Below are 13,662 nucleotides of genomic sequence, written 5' to 3'. Positions count from 1 at the left end.
TAATATTTAATTCTTTTCCCTTCCCCATATACCCACTCTCTCACCTCCTTTATCACCCATCATTATCACTCCTCTCTCTTACCTTATTTCTTTATTATTTTCTCACTCTTTTATTTATTATAATCTCTTACACCCAATCATTTCTCTTACACCCAATCATTACACTTATACCCATATAAACCAATATTCCAATTTTCTTAAAAACCACACCAGATTCCAAATGGATACATCAAAAAGAAATGGAGGGAGTAATATGTAATTTTTTTTTTGGTAAGCAAGAGTAAATAATATATTGCTCAAAGTCCATTAACAACATACTGAAATGAACAGAAGAAACATCCTTGAGGGAGAGATCCACCTTCTAGGAAGGGTTGCCACAAACCAAAAGGAACAAAACACAACAACTACGGTAACCTTCAACTTTGAGGAGCAAAACTCCATACAAACACATAAAAGGAAACTACAACAATCTGTTGACACAATTATAGGCTAGCAAGCCATGCTCTATCGCTATTTGATATTTTCACAGGGACAAGTTTCTTGACTCTGCACAAAACATCAGCTTTAATTCTTTGAACAATCAAGTCTGGATGATGTACCCGAAGATTCCAAACAACATAATTCTTTGCAGCCGAATTTGATAAACTGAAGCCGTAATGGTAGCAATCTGCACCCCTTTTTTGAATTTGCTCCCCTCTGTCAAGCCATATGCAAATTTGGTTTACATCAGATGCCCTGCATCCTATACTTATCAATATTTATTTTTAGCCAAACAAATAAGCTATAACACAAGAGAAAAATAACTGGTCAACAGTCTCACAATGTTGACCACATAAAGTGCACGTGTCATCTTCACAAATCTTGTAAGTATAGAGTCTATCCTTGGTTCTTAATCTCTTAAACATTGCCAACGACCACATATATAAATCTGTGTTTAGGGATGTTGAGCCTATTCCAAGTCCATTTGTGCCAAATCACTTTGTTTTGATTTTGTGACAGCCAAGTGTATCCACTGCTTATAGAGTAACCTTTTAATGCTCTAGCAGACCAAACATCCCCTATGTACCCGCCCTTAAGATTGTCCTTAACTTCAGAGATTTGTTTTCAAGTTCAGCTTGTAGCCTTAGGGGGTTTGTAAAATCACCAATCCTTCCCTTGGAGATAAACATGTGATACCCGTTTTAGCTACAAACTATCGGTTTTACTTGTTATATTCCAAACGTACTTCCCCTCAACCGCAATGTTCCACATGTAACAATCCTTAATGCTAAGACCACCATAGCATTTGAGTTTGCAAATAGCTTCCCAAGAAACCGCAAGCTACCTTCAGCATTGGTAAAGTCCCTATAAATAATAGGCCGGAGGGGTCCTATAACTTATGGGTTTACCATCCCACAAGAAGTTCCTACAAACAACAATTTTTCCATAAGGACTTTTCTTGGGATGATTAAAATATTAGCCCAATAAGAGTGAAGAGAGAGGAGTGCAGAATTGATTAGAACACATATGGTAGCATAAGAGAGAGCTCTAGAACTCCAACACCTGATCATAGCAGTAATTTTATCCCACCAGAATGGAGCAATCTGCAACACCAAGCTGTTTAGCTGAGATCGATAGACATTCCGATATATCTAAAAGGTAGACAACTAGGAGAGAAACCAGAAGCAACACAATCTGGTTGCATCATCTCTTTTCATGTTGCTAGAATAGATTGCAGATTTAGCCATATTTGCAGCCAGACCCGAGGCACCAAAAAAGGTAGCAAAAGCGTGAAGTAATAAGAAACCAGATTTAAAGTCTCCTTTATTAAAAAGAAACAGGTCGTCGGCGAAAGTCAGATGGCAGAGCTTCAGCTCAGAACACATGGAGTGAAAGGAGAACTCGGCATTGGAACTGACATGAGCAAGAATTCTTGAGAGGTATTTCATGCATGTGGTAAATAGGAGAGGGGGGGGGGGGGGGGGGGAGGGAATCCCCTTACATAAGGCCCTTTTTACCTCGGATGAAACCATGTTAGCCCCCATTGAGATAAATAGAGTATGATGGAGTTGAAACACATGTCATAAACCATTTCCTAAATGTACCTGGAAATTTTAGGTACTCAAGCATTTCCTTAGGGATTCCCATGAAATAGAATCATATATAGGCTTTTTGCGCGAGTCTATTTTCATAAGGCAATTGGCCCTAGAGTCCTTCCTCTTGTAAAGTCGAACTAAATTTGTAATTGCATATAATTATGTGTAATTACATACAATTAAGGTCAAATTAGTTATTTAGCAAGTATGTTGATCGATCAAACTGTTACAAGTATTCAAAAACAGAGGAAGTAGGAATCAAGGTTTGTTCCTTACGCAATTATTATGCCACAACTATTTTTTTTGATGATTATGCCACAACTATTTAAGCGTGTATTTTGAACAATATATCCATTTGTAATTATAACTAAACACTAGAAGAAAACAAATTCATGGCCGAGCCTTGGTCCTCCCCTTAGAAGAGCCGTCGATGCTCGTAATATATATGAATGCACATGATGCATACTTCAAATTTATTTTCTTTGAATTGATATGCAGGTATATTTTATCATTGTAGATGTTGTATGACTGATTATTAACGATATTGTTATTCCCCGTAAAAAAAAATTAATTTCAAAAATATACTTCGTATACAATAACTCATACTTCAAATCTCCAATACAGTAGTAGTAGTAGATCGAGTACGGACTTAGTTTCCGACGGATGTAAGAAGATTTTTATCAATGACCATAACATTATTTCAGTATATACTACTTGTAACATGTCTAAATGATTTTTGAGCTTTAATATTGTTTTTTCAAAAATTCTTATTTATAAGCGGTGTACACTAAATATTGTACAGCAGAGTAAAAGTTGACTCAAAATGCTTAAAAGTTACATATATATTGTTCGGGCCCCCCTGTGGGACTCACTTTCTACACAAATTACCAAGATACCATTTCAGGGGAAATTACTGAAAATACCCTCAAACACAAACCTCTTGATGGGCTCAGACCAGAAGTTAGGGGCCCATATCTCAGCCCTCTACAGGCCCAAGATTCCATACCCCTACACTTTGGTGTGAGTTTCACCACGAGTGCGGGCACACCACAAAGAACTGTAGGGAGCTGAAAAAGGTACTGGATCACTTGGTTGACAAGGGCAAGCTGAATAATTACTTAAGGAAGAATCCCCCAAAAGCAAAAGCCAAAGAAAAGGAGTCTCTTAGTGATGATACGGGAGACTACATTGGAGTGATAGCCGGAGGCTTGGCAACAGGCGGTTCTGTGAGCAAGGCGAAGGATAGCTTGTGGGCACTGGAACATCAAGTCCTAAAAGTGGCATCAGCTTCTCAATCAACCCCGGTGATGACATTTGGTGGGAACACTAGTCATCCAATTCAAGAGTCCCATGACGATCCGCTGGTCATCGAGATGAAAGTCGCTAACTCAACGGTAAGGCGAGTGTTAGTGGATAGTGGATCATCCGCCGACATCATTACTCTAAAGTGTCTAGAAGGGCTCAAGTATTTCAAAGATGATCTGAAAACCATCTCCCAGCCACTCATTGGATTTGGAGGTCAAGGCGTCCATCCTCAAGGCACCATCAAGCTACCTGTCAGGTTGGGTCCTAAAAACAAGGGAAGACGGTTGTTGGTAGACTTTCTTGTCGTGGACATCTCCCTGCCATACAACATCATCTTAGGCCGACCTCTACTAAGCAAAATAAAAGCCGCAATCTCGGTGTACCAACTTCTCATGCAGTTTGAGTTGGAAGATGGCTCCGTGGGAAAAATCTTTGGGGATCGACAAGTGGGCAGGCGATGCTATGTTAACAGCCTCGAGAGAGGGACAAGTACCCCCAGCCACTGGCCAAGAAAGCCAAGCCAGAAGGGACTCGAAACTCCTGAAGGCAAGCCCCTCCCTCGCCCATGGAACACCGACAACCTTAGAAGGTTTTATGTTCAATCTCCTAAGAATTTCTCCCTTTCTCAAAAGTACTTAGCTTTATAGCTCACATCCATAGTTTTCAATGATGAAAGTGGGGGTAAGATACATGTAAGCCCGCCATAGGCTAAATAACATCTCATCATTGTAAACAAAGCTTTATATCTTCATGGCAATAGTAAAGAGCTCGACCAGTAATATTACTTAGCAAATTTTGTTTCTAGAATGTTGTAATTAGAAGCCAAACATTGGCCATGCAAGCGCAACACACGTCAAAAGGAAAGCACACGTCAAGCACATGAACTCATACTTAGTGAAATAATCTAAGTCATTTTTGGTGCTTCATCGTTCGCCCAATCATGGGGCTCATTAGTCCTTTTGGAGAACAACAGCCCATTCCCATACTTAGCAAAATAATCTAAGTCATTTTCAAGAATGGCGTGTCATCGTTCGCCCAAGCATGGGGCTCATTAGCTCCTTTGGAGAACAACAGCCCATTCCCATACTTAGCAAAATAATCTAAGTCATTTTCAAGAATGGCGCATCATCGTTCGACCAAGCATAGGGCTCATTAGTCCCTTTGGAGAACAGCAGCCCATTCCCATACTTAGCAAAATAATCTAAGTCATTTTCATGAATGGTGCATCATCGTTCGCCCAAACATGGGGCTCATTAGCCCCTTTGGAGAACAGAAGCCCATTCCCGTACTTAGCAAAATAATCTAAGTCATTTTCAAGAATGGCGCATCATTGTTCGCCCAAGCATGGGGCTCATTAGCTCCTTTGGAGAACAACAACTCATTCCCATACTTAGCAAAATAATCTAAGTCATTTTCAAGAATGGCGCATCATCGTTCGTCCAAGCATGGGGCTCATTAGTCCTTTTGGAGAACAGCAGCCCATTCCCATACTTAGCAAAACAATCTAAGTTATTTTCAAGAATGGTGCATCATCGTTCGCCCAAACATGGGGCTCATTAGCCCCTTTGGAGAACAGAATCCCATTCCCATACTTAGCAAAATAATCTAAGTCATTTTCAAGAATGGCGCATCATCGTTCGTCCAAGCATGGGGCTCATTAGCTCCTTTGGAGAACAACAACTCATTCCCATACTTATCAAAATTTATCTAAGTCATGTGCGGAAAGTAGAAGCCATGGCACCATAAGTAGAAGCCATGGCACCGTCATGTGTATGACAAGTAGAAGCAGAAGCCATGGCACAATCATGTGCGGCGAGTAAAAGCCACGACACCATCATGTGCGGCAAGAAGAAGCCATGGCACCATAAGTATAAGCCTTGGCACCATCATGTGCGGCAAGTAGAAGCCATGGCACCATAAGTAGAAGCCATGGCACCATCATGTGCGGCGAGTAAAAGCCACGACACCATCATGTGCGGCAAGGAGAAGCCATGGCACCATAAGTAGAAGCCTTGGCACTATCATGTGCGGCAAGTAGAAGCCATGGCACCATAAGTAAAAGCCACGACACCATCATGTGCGGCAAAGAGAAGCCATGGCACCATAAGTAGAAGCCTTGACACCATCATGTGCGGAAAGTAGAAGCCATGGCACCATCATGTGCGACTCTCTCTCACGCACCGCACCCGACATCGGGCGACAAAACAACAGCCACGCCAAGAGAAAGCATCAGCCATCATCCTACCCACGTACATACGGCGAAAAAAAAAAGGAGCAGCCACGCCGAGAAAGGAACAGCCACGCCTGGCATGCCCTTCCTCCACCAGCCTTCGCCAAAAAAAAAAAAAAAAAAAAACAAAAAAAAACAGGAGCAGCCACGCCAATCGGCGCCTCTTGCCCGATTAACAAAGAGCAGCCACGCCGAGTCATAACAGCAGCCACGCCGCTCAACCATGCCCGCGCCCTTGGGGCGGAAAACAAAAGTCAAGCCTAGCCTTGTGCCCGCGCCCTTGGGGCGGAAAACAAAAGCCAAGCCGAGCATTGTGCCCGCGCCCTTGGGGTGGAAAACAAAAGCCAAGCCGAGCCTTGTGCCGGCGCCCTTGGGGCGGAAAACAAAAGCCAAGCCCAGCCTTGTGCCCGCGCCCTTGGGGCGGAAAACAAAAGCCAAGCCGAGCCTTGTGCCCGCGCCCTTGTGGCGGAAAACAAAAGCCAAGCCGAGCCTTGTGCCGGCGCCCTTGGGGCGGAAAACAAAAGCCAAGCCGATCCTTGTGCCCGCGCTCTTGGTGCGGAAAACAAAAGCCAAGCCCAGCCTTGAGCCGGCGCCCTTGGGGCGGAAAACAAAAGCCAAGCCCAGCCTTGTGCCCGTGCCTTAGGGGCGAAAAACAAAAGCCAAGCCGAGCCTTGTGCCCGCGCCCTTGGGGTGGAAAACAAAAGCCAAGCCGAGCCTTGTGCCCGCGCCCTTGGTGCGGAAAACAAAAGCCAAGCCGAGCCTTGTGCCCGCGCCCTTGGGGCGGAAAACAAAAGCCAAGCCCAACCTTGTGCCCGTGCCCTAGGGGCGGAAAACAAAAGCCAAGCTCAGCCTTGTGCACACGCCCTTGGGGCGGAAAACAAAAGCCAAAGCCCAGCCTTGTGCCCGCGCCCTTGGGGCGGAAAACAAAAGCCAAACTCAGCCTTGTGCGCGCGCCCTTGGGGCGGAAAACAAAAGCCAAGCCCTGCCTTGTGCCCGCTCCCTTGGGGCGGAAAACAAAAGCCAAGCCCTGCCTTGTGCCCGCGCCCTTGGGGCGAAAAACAAAAGCCAAGCCTAGCCTTGTGCCAGCGCCCTTGTGGCGGAAAACAAAAGCCAAGCCGCGCGCGTCACACTCATACCTCTCTCAGCACAAATTTGAAGCAATCGCCCAATGTAGAATGTCTCAACTAGGCATGACCTTCGCCAAGCTCACAAACATTGCTAGCCAGCCGGGCAAGCAACCCATGTATATGTAACAAAAGCCGGAGGGCTGAGTTCATTCCGCCAAACTCCCGAGTCTTTGGCCAGAACTCGCAAATTTGGCGTGGGGCTAATGTTCGGGCCCCCCCCTGTGGGACCCACTTTCTACACAAATTACCAAGATACCCTTTCAGGGGAAATTACTGAAAATACCCTCAAACACAAACCTCTTGATGGGCTCAGACCAGAAGTTAGGGGCCCATATCTCAGCCCCATACAGGCCCAAGATTCCATACCCCTACACTTGCCTATATTTACTAATAATGCCATCCTGCATTACTATAAATATGCTTCACCTAATCATTACTCAGGTATGCAATTATTCCCACACTGACTCTCTCACTACTTTCTCTCTCTACAAGAACTGACTTGAGCGTCGGAGAGGGTTTTCTCGGGAACCCCCCCGAGCTAGTTTACGTTTGCCGTTTTTGTAGGACAAACCACAACCGATTGGAGGAAAACGACAGCCTGGTTGAAGAGGCTTCCCCTATTTTCACACTTAGCATTTTCTTCGCAGAAAGATATATATATATACATATATATATATATATATATATATATATATATATATATATATATATATATATATATATATATATAAGTTATCTATTTTTTAGTGATAAATTTTTTCATTTGAATAAAAATTATTTATTCAAAATCACAAATAATGTATAAATTAATCATTTAACCCTTTAAAGTGTTTATCTATCAACTTTTTATTTTTATAATATAAAAGTTATAAAAAAGTAGGTTAAAGTTACAAAAAAAGCATAAAAGTTATCTTGGTGTACAATAAATTTAGTGTATCGTTATTCGACGCCCGCATACGTTAAAATCGCCCGCATTTTTAACGTGAAATACACATTTACCCTTATAAAAATGTTACCTTTTCCTTCAATTTTTTACCACAATAATAAAAATGGAATATTAAATATAAATTAAATGATAATTATAATAACAGAAAATTAAAAAATAATTATATAAAACAAAAATTAAAGCATTAATTATAAAAACAAAAACTAGAAATTCAATTTCATAAGAATAAGAAAAAATTTATAACAGAAAATGCAAACATTAAACATAAATTAAAAAAAACAGAAAATAAAAAATAAAAAAAATACATTAAAAAAATCGAATACCTGCTTGCCGCCCGCGCACAGCTTTTGTGTGGTATTCATGGCCGTCGCGCACATGTTGTGCGTCGGCAACATGAAACTCGTGCACCAAATCTGCAGGGGCCACCGTGTGGTCGGCGCATAGCTTGTGCGTGGCGGCCATAAGCCGTGCGCGACATTCAATATAAAAAAGAATATATCAAAACTATAGGTCTCCGGTGTCGCTGCTATGGTCTGCTGGTCGCAGCCTCCGGTGAATTTCGAAGACGATGGGGAGGAGAGCTGAAGGAGGGGAGGGGGGCAGAAAACAGAAAGGAGAGGACAAAGTATACACAGACGTAAAAATAGAAAGGGAAGTCGTGAACTGAAGGGAAGGCCTCGACTTTCCGTCGGCCGGAGTACTTCTGAGTGGTCGGGAAACGAGGGGGAGGAAAGAGATGGTCGGAGATGAGGCAGATGAAGAAGGGGATGGGTCAATTTCTTTGTAAAGGGTAAAATCGTACTTTTCCGTAATAAAATGAGGGCAATTTTAGCGTATCAGGGCGTCGATTAAAAACCCCTCGCAAGACTTTTTTCTTTTTTTTTTTCTCAAATATGTATGGTAAACTCATACTACGTGCTAATAATATAGTACTGCGTACTATTGAAAATTTTAAAATTTAAAAGAGCACATAAAAAACACAAGAGCATTTTAGAGATTTTAGATTATGCAATTTAGATATTTTAGATATTGTGAATAATATAACAAGTTACACCAAAACTTCGGTGAAAACTTTGATGAAAACTTTAAAGTACTCCGTAATGCAAAGTAAATTGTTTGAAGTACATGTACACATTCACTCAAGTTACAGATCGATTTGCATTCTATCTCAAAATTGGTCCAACTAAAACAAACTAAACTCATGATGTTTGCATTGAAACTTAAAGCTCACTCGATTCAACAAATGCTTTATAAAAATCACATGATAAAATATTGCAACCACAAATCCAAACACAGAATCTAACATGCCTCAAACCCACTTCAATTTGTGATAAGATATGGCAAACTAATGAACTATGACCACTGAATTTGACAGTTCATAATAATCCAACGAGATCTACTTTAATTTCTTACTACACTAAGATATCATGTTGTAAGGACCGTCTTAAACATTTTAGTTTTCCGGAGTTTATTATTATTAAGACCATTATTAATCATGGATAAAGAATCTTCGGAAAATGTTTGGTTGACCCTAAGGGTTGGCAACCCCTAAGATACATATAACATAAAATAATATATAAACATAATTAATTGGAGAGAGAAAGTGTTGTATGTAAAGTTTCAATGCATTTGTAGCCAATCAAAAATCAATATTGAAAGGGTTACCAACCCTTAGGGTTACTCTATCATTCTCCAGAATCTTCACCTCTCTTTCTCTATACCCACTTTCTCTCCTTTTTCATTTTTCCCATTAGTGAAAAAAAATTCTCATCTCTGTTTTATTCATGAGCAAAAGAAAAACTCATCACCCCTCTCTTTCTCTACCCCTACTTCTCTCTCTAACAAAAACAATAATAACAACAATAATAAGAATAAAAGCAAAAAATTACAAGATGAGTAATTAAGTTTTTGCCTTTTTGGTACATAGGAGTATAGTTGTAAATAAGCAAATTAGAGAGAGAAATGAAAATTATTTTTGTGTGTTAAATTATATCAAAACTAGTATAACACATATGCGATGCATGATTTAGTGAAATCTAAATACAAAGTACTCTGTACTAACTTTTAAAAAATAAAAATTCTTGAATTATTTAAATATTTTTATTATCTAAAATGTCCACCTAAAATGTTCTTACTTTTTTTTATTACGGTTTTAAATTTAATATTTTGAATGTAATACGAAGTATTATATTATAAATTATTTTACAGTTTATTGAAATTTGAAACACGTATACTGTGCATTTAAGTATAGTGTCTACTACATCAAATATGGTAAATACAAGACTTCGAGAACCTGGTTTTAAAGAGTTTTACGTCGTTTTCTTTCTTCAATTTTACCCCTTTATACTGAATGGATGTTAAGCCAGGATGAGAATACAAATTATCGTAATCGCCTTAATTAATTTTATATGTTAAGATGGTTTTCTAACAAAAACTATGGAACTTACGATTCATCCAAGAATTACTCTTAAGAGACTCCATTTCGTGCTTCTATTATCTTAGTTGGTAGCCAAAAATAATGTATTACAGTTTTCACATTCTTTAAGCTCTTAAGATAGTATAAATTTGAGCTTCATATTTTTCTTGTCAAACATACTCCTATATGTCTGATAAATTAAATTATCTAGATGAATTAATCAATAAGTCTTTTTATATTCAACATTGTATCTTTTAAATCTACAATTTGATATTCCTTTTCAGTAAATAAAAAATTAATAAATTGTGAAAGTTAATAAGTAAATATATGTAATCTCATCCCTCCCTTTTTCCAAGTATGCGCATAAATTCAAAACTATTACCGACACACCACCCACTTAGGTATTTATATACCCATCGATATGAAAATAGGATACCCAGATAACCACCAAATACCTTCCTTACCCGTCCCTCCGCCCATCTTATCCACAAATTAAATTCCAATTAAATATCTATTCTATGTTAACCTTTTAATTTATCCTTCCAATTTAGACCAAAATACACTTTTTTGTTAAAATTAAGAAGATCAATAAAAATAAAATGGAGTATTAGATCCCGTTTAGTTTATTTCTCATGACCTGAACTTATTTTTTTTATCTGATCTGATCGATCTGAACTTAGTTTTTGTGATCTGATCTATATCTCATCTGATCAGAAATAATACGAATTGATCTGATATGATTTGATATGATTTTTCAAAATTAAGACTTAAATAAAAATTTACAATTGTTAATATTAAACGATTTACATGTAAAATAAATGTTAATTCAAATTAATAATACTTCATCCGTTCCTTAAATATTGCACCATGATTGACTTTAATTTACGTTTTCTAACACATACTTTGACTCTTAATATCTCGAATTATATATGTATAAGAACAAATTTTAAAAAGTTGAAATTTAGAAAATATATATTGATACGAATCTAACAAGATCTCATATGACTATAATTTTTTATAGATATGAATCACAAAAGATGATTAAAGGTCTGTAGACACCTAATTTGTGTCTCCCCTGATGGGATTATGACGAGACCATTTATCCTTGCTAGGTGGTTGGTACAACTCCGTGCGGAAGTCCCAATTGCTAAGATATATTCCAAAGTCCAAAATCCAACTCCCGAGCCCGTTCCCATTCCGGAACTCGGTACAAAATTCAATTTCCAAAAATCAAATTCAAAATCCAAACACAATCTCCCCCAATGGACCACTCCATTGGTTTTACAAGGCCGTTTCCAGTCGAAATGCCATTAAGAAATACAAAATCGGGCGCATAACCTCCTATTTAAACTCTCATTTCCACACAAAATGGGGAGGCAGAATTGAATACAACGTCGTAATTTCAATTTTTCCTCTCAAATTCTAATACAAAATTCAAGTTTCCAATCTACAATTTCCACTACAATTTCTCTAAAATGTGAAAGCAATTGGGAACACAAATCGGTACTAATTACCTAATCCTAAATAGGTAAATCCGAATCCCTAATCAAATCATCATGATATTTTCTACTTTTCTACTTTTCTAAGATATAGATGATATACAGGATGAGATTGATTTCTGGAATTCTGCTGTTGTTTGTTATGTAGTGGGTGCAAACCCTCCTGTTCATGTGATGGAGGGATATTTTAGGAGAATATGGAGGAATTTTAAAGTGGATAAAGTGGTGATGGTGAAGAAAGGAGTATTTCTGGTGCGATTTATGACAATGGAGGCAAGAGATACAGTGTTAACTGGTCATTACTTCTTTGATAAGAAACCCCTAATTGTTAGACCTTGGTCTGTGGATATGGACATGGAAAAGGAAGAAGTACAGGTTATCCCTATTTGGATTCAATTGAGATTGAACTTCAAATATTGGGGTGAAAAAGCTCTGTTTAAAATAGTGGGGCAGATTGGCAATCCAGTTAAGAGAGATTCAGCCACTATTAATAGGGACAAGCTACACTATGCTAGAGTTATGGTGGAAGTGCCAATGAATCAAAAACTACCTGAGTCTGTTTCTTTTGTGAATGAGCATGGCATGATAACTCAGGTGGAATTGAGATATGAATGGAGGCCAACACTCTGTGAGAAATGTCAGTTGATAGGGCATACTGAATCAGAATGTAGACAGAACAAAGCTAAGAAACTGTGGGTGCAGAAACAGGTTCAACCTGTGCATCAAGTAAGATCTCAAGAGGTGGAAGTGGATCAAGAGGGATTTCAGAGGGCACTTAGACCAATAAGAGTGAGAGTTTCTTCTGTGGAACCCACTCAGACTGCAAATCCTTTCCAGTTACTTAATGATGAGCAACAGGAGCAAGATTCTCCACAATTGCAAGACAGTTCTGGTGATCATAGATGTGTCAGTGAACAAATGGGGAGTTTAATTGGAAGAGGGAACTCTTCTTCTCCTCATGGATAGGATATTAAGTTGGAATGTTAGGGGGCTCAATTCATCCCAGAAGCAGAGTGAAGTGTGTAGGTTCATTCAGCAGCATGGAATTGGATTGGTTGGTCTCCTAGAGCACAAGGTAAAGTTGCCAAATCTGGGTAAACTTTATCAGAAGATTTTCTCTGGTTGGTGTTTCACTAGTAACTCAAGCTTCCATTCTGGAGGTAGAATAATTGTGGCTTGGAATCCTGGTAGTTTCACTGTCAGCATTTTGTCTGTTACAGCTCAGCATATTCACTGTCATGTCACTCCTATGAGTGGTATGCCAGCTTTCTTTTGCACTTTTGTGTATGCTTTCAATGATAGTAAGCAGAGAGAGAGTTTATGGAGTGATTTGAGAGTTTTGAATACTCAGGATCCTTGGATTCTTTGTGGAGATTTTAACTGTGTGATGAACATAGAGGAGAGAATTGGTTCTGCTGTTAGACAATCTGAAATTGCTGACATTAATGCCTGTATGCACTGCTGTGGCATGGAAGATATCAAAAGTAGTGGTCATTTCTTTACTTGGAACAATAAGCAGGAAGGAGCAAATAGGGTCTTTTCTAAACTGGATAGGGTTCTTGCTAACCCTAAATGGTTTGATTCTTATTCTGCTGCTGAGGTGTGTTTTCTGAGTGAAGGTGCTTTTGATCACTCACCTGGGTTGCTCACTGTTTATCCTAAGAATAATGGGGGGGAAGAAACCTTTTAAGTACTTCACTATGTGGAAAAGTGCTCCAAAGTTTAGTGAGATTGTTAAGACTCAATGGGATACACCCATTTCTGGAAGTAAGATGTTTGTAGTGGTTTCTAAGTTGAAGAGAGTGAAGTTGGCTTTGAAAGAGCTTAATAAGACTGGTTTTTCTGATGTACATGCTGCAGACTTGAAGGCCTATCATGACTTATTAGCTGCTCAAGAAGCTATGCATCTTCATCCTGCTGATCATTCACTTGCTAATGAAGAGCTAGATGCTATTAAGACATACAAAGATAAACATCAGGTTTATTTGGATTTTTTGAGGCAAAAAGCTAAAGTTGAGTGGATCAAGAGTGGGGATGAGAACACTGTTGTGTTTCACCAGAGTA

This window comes from Spinacia oleracea, chromosome 2, assembly GCF_020520425.1.
Source record: "Spinacia oleracea cultivar Varoflay chromosome 2, BTI_SOV_V1, whole genome shotgun sequence".
Classification (NCBI taxonomy): domain Eukaryota; kingdom Viridiplantae; phylum Streptophyta; class Magnoliopsida; order Caryophyllales; family Amaranthaceae; genus Spinacia; species Spinacia oleracea.
Note: the sequence above shows the minus strand (reverse complement) of the source record.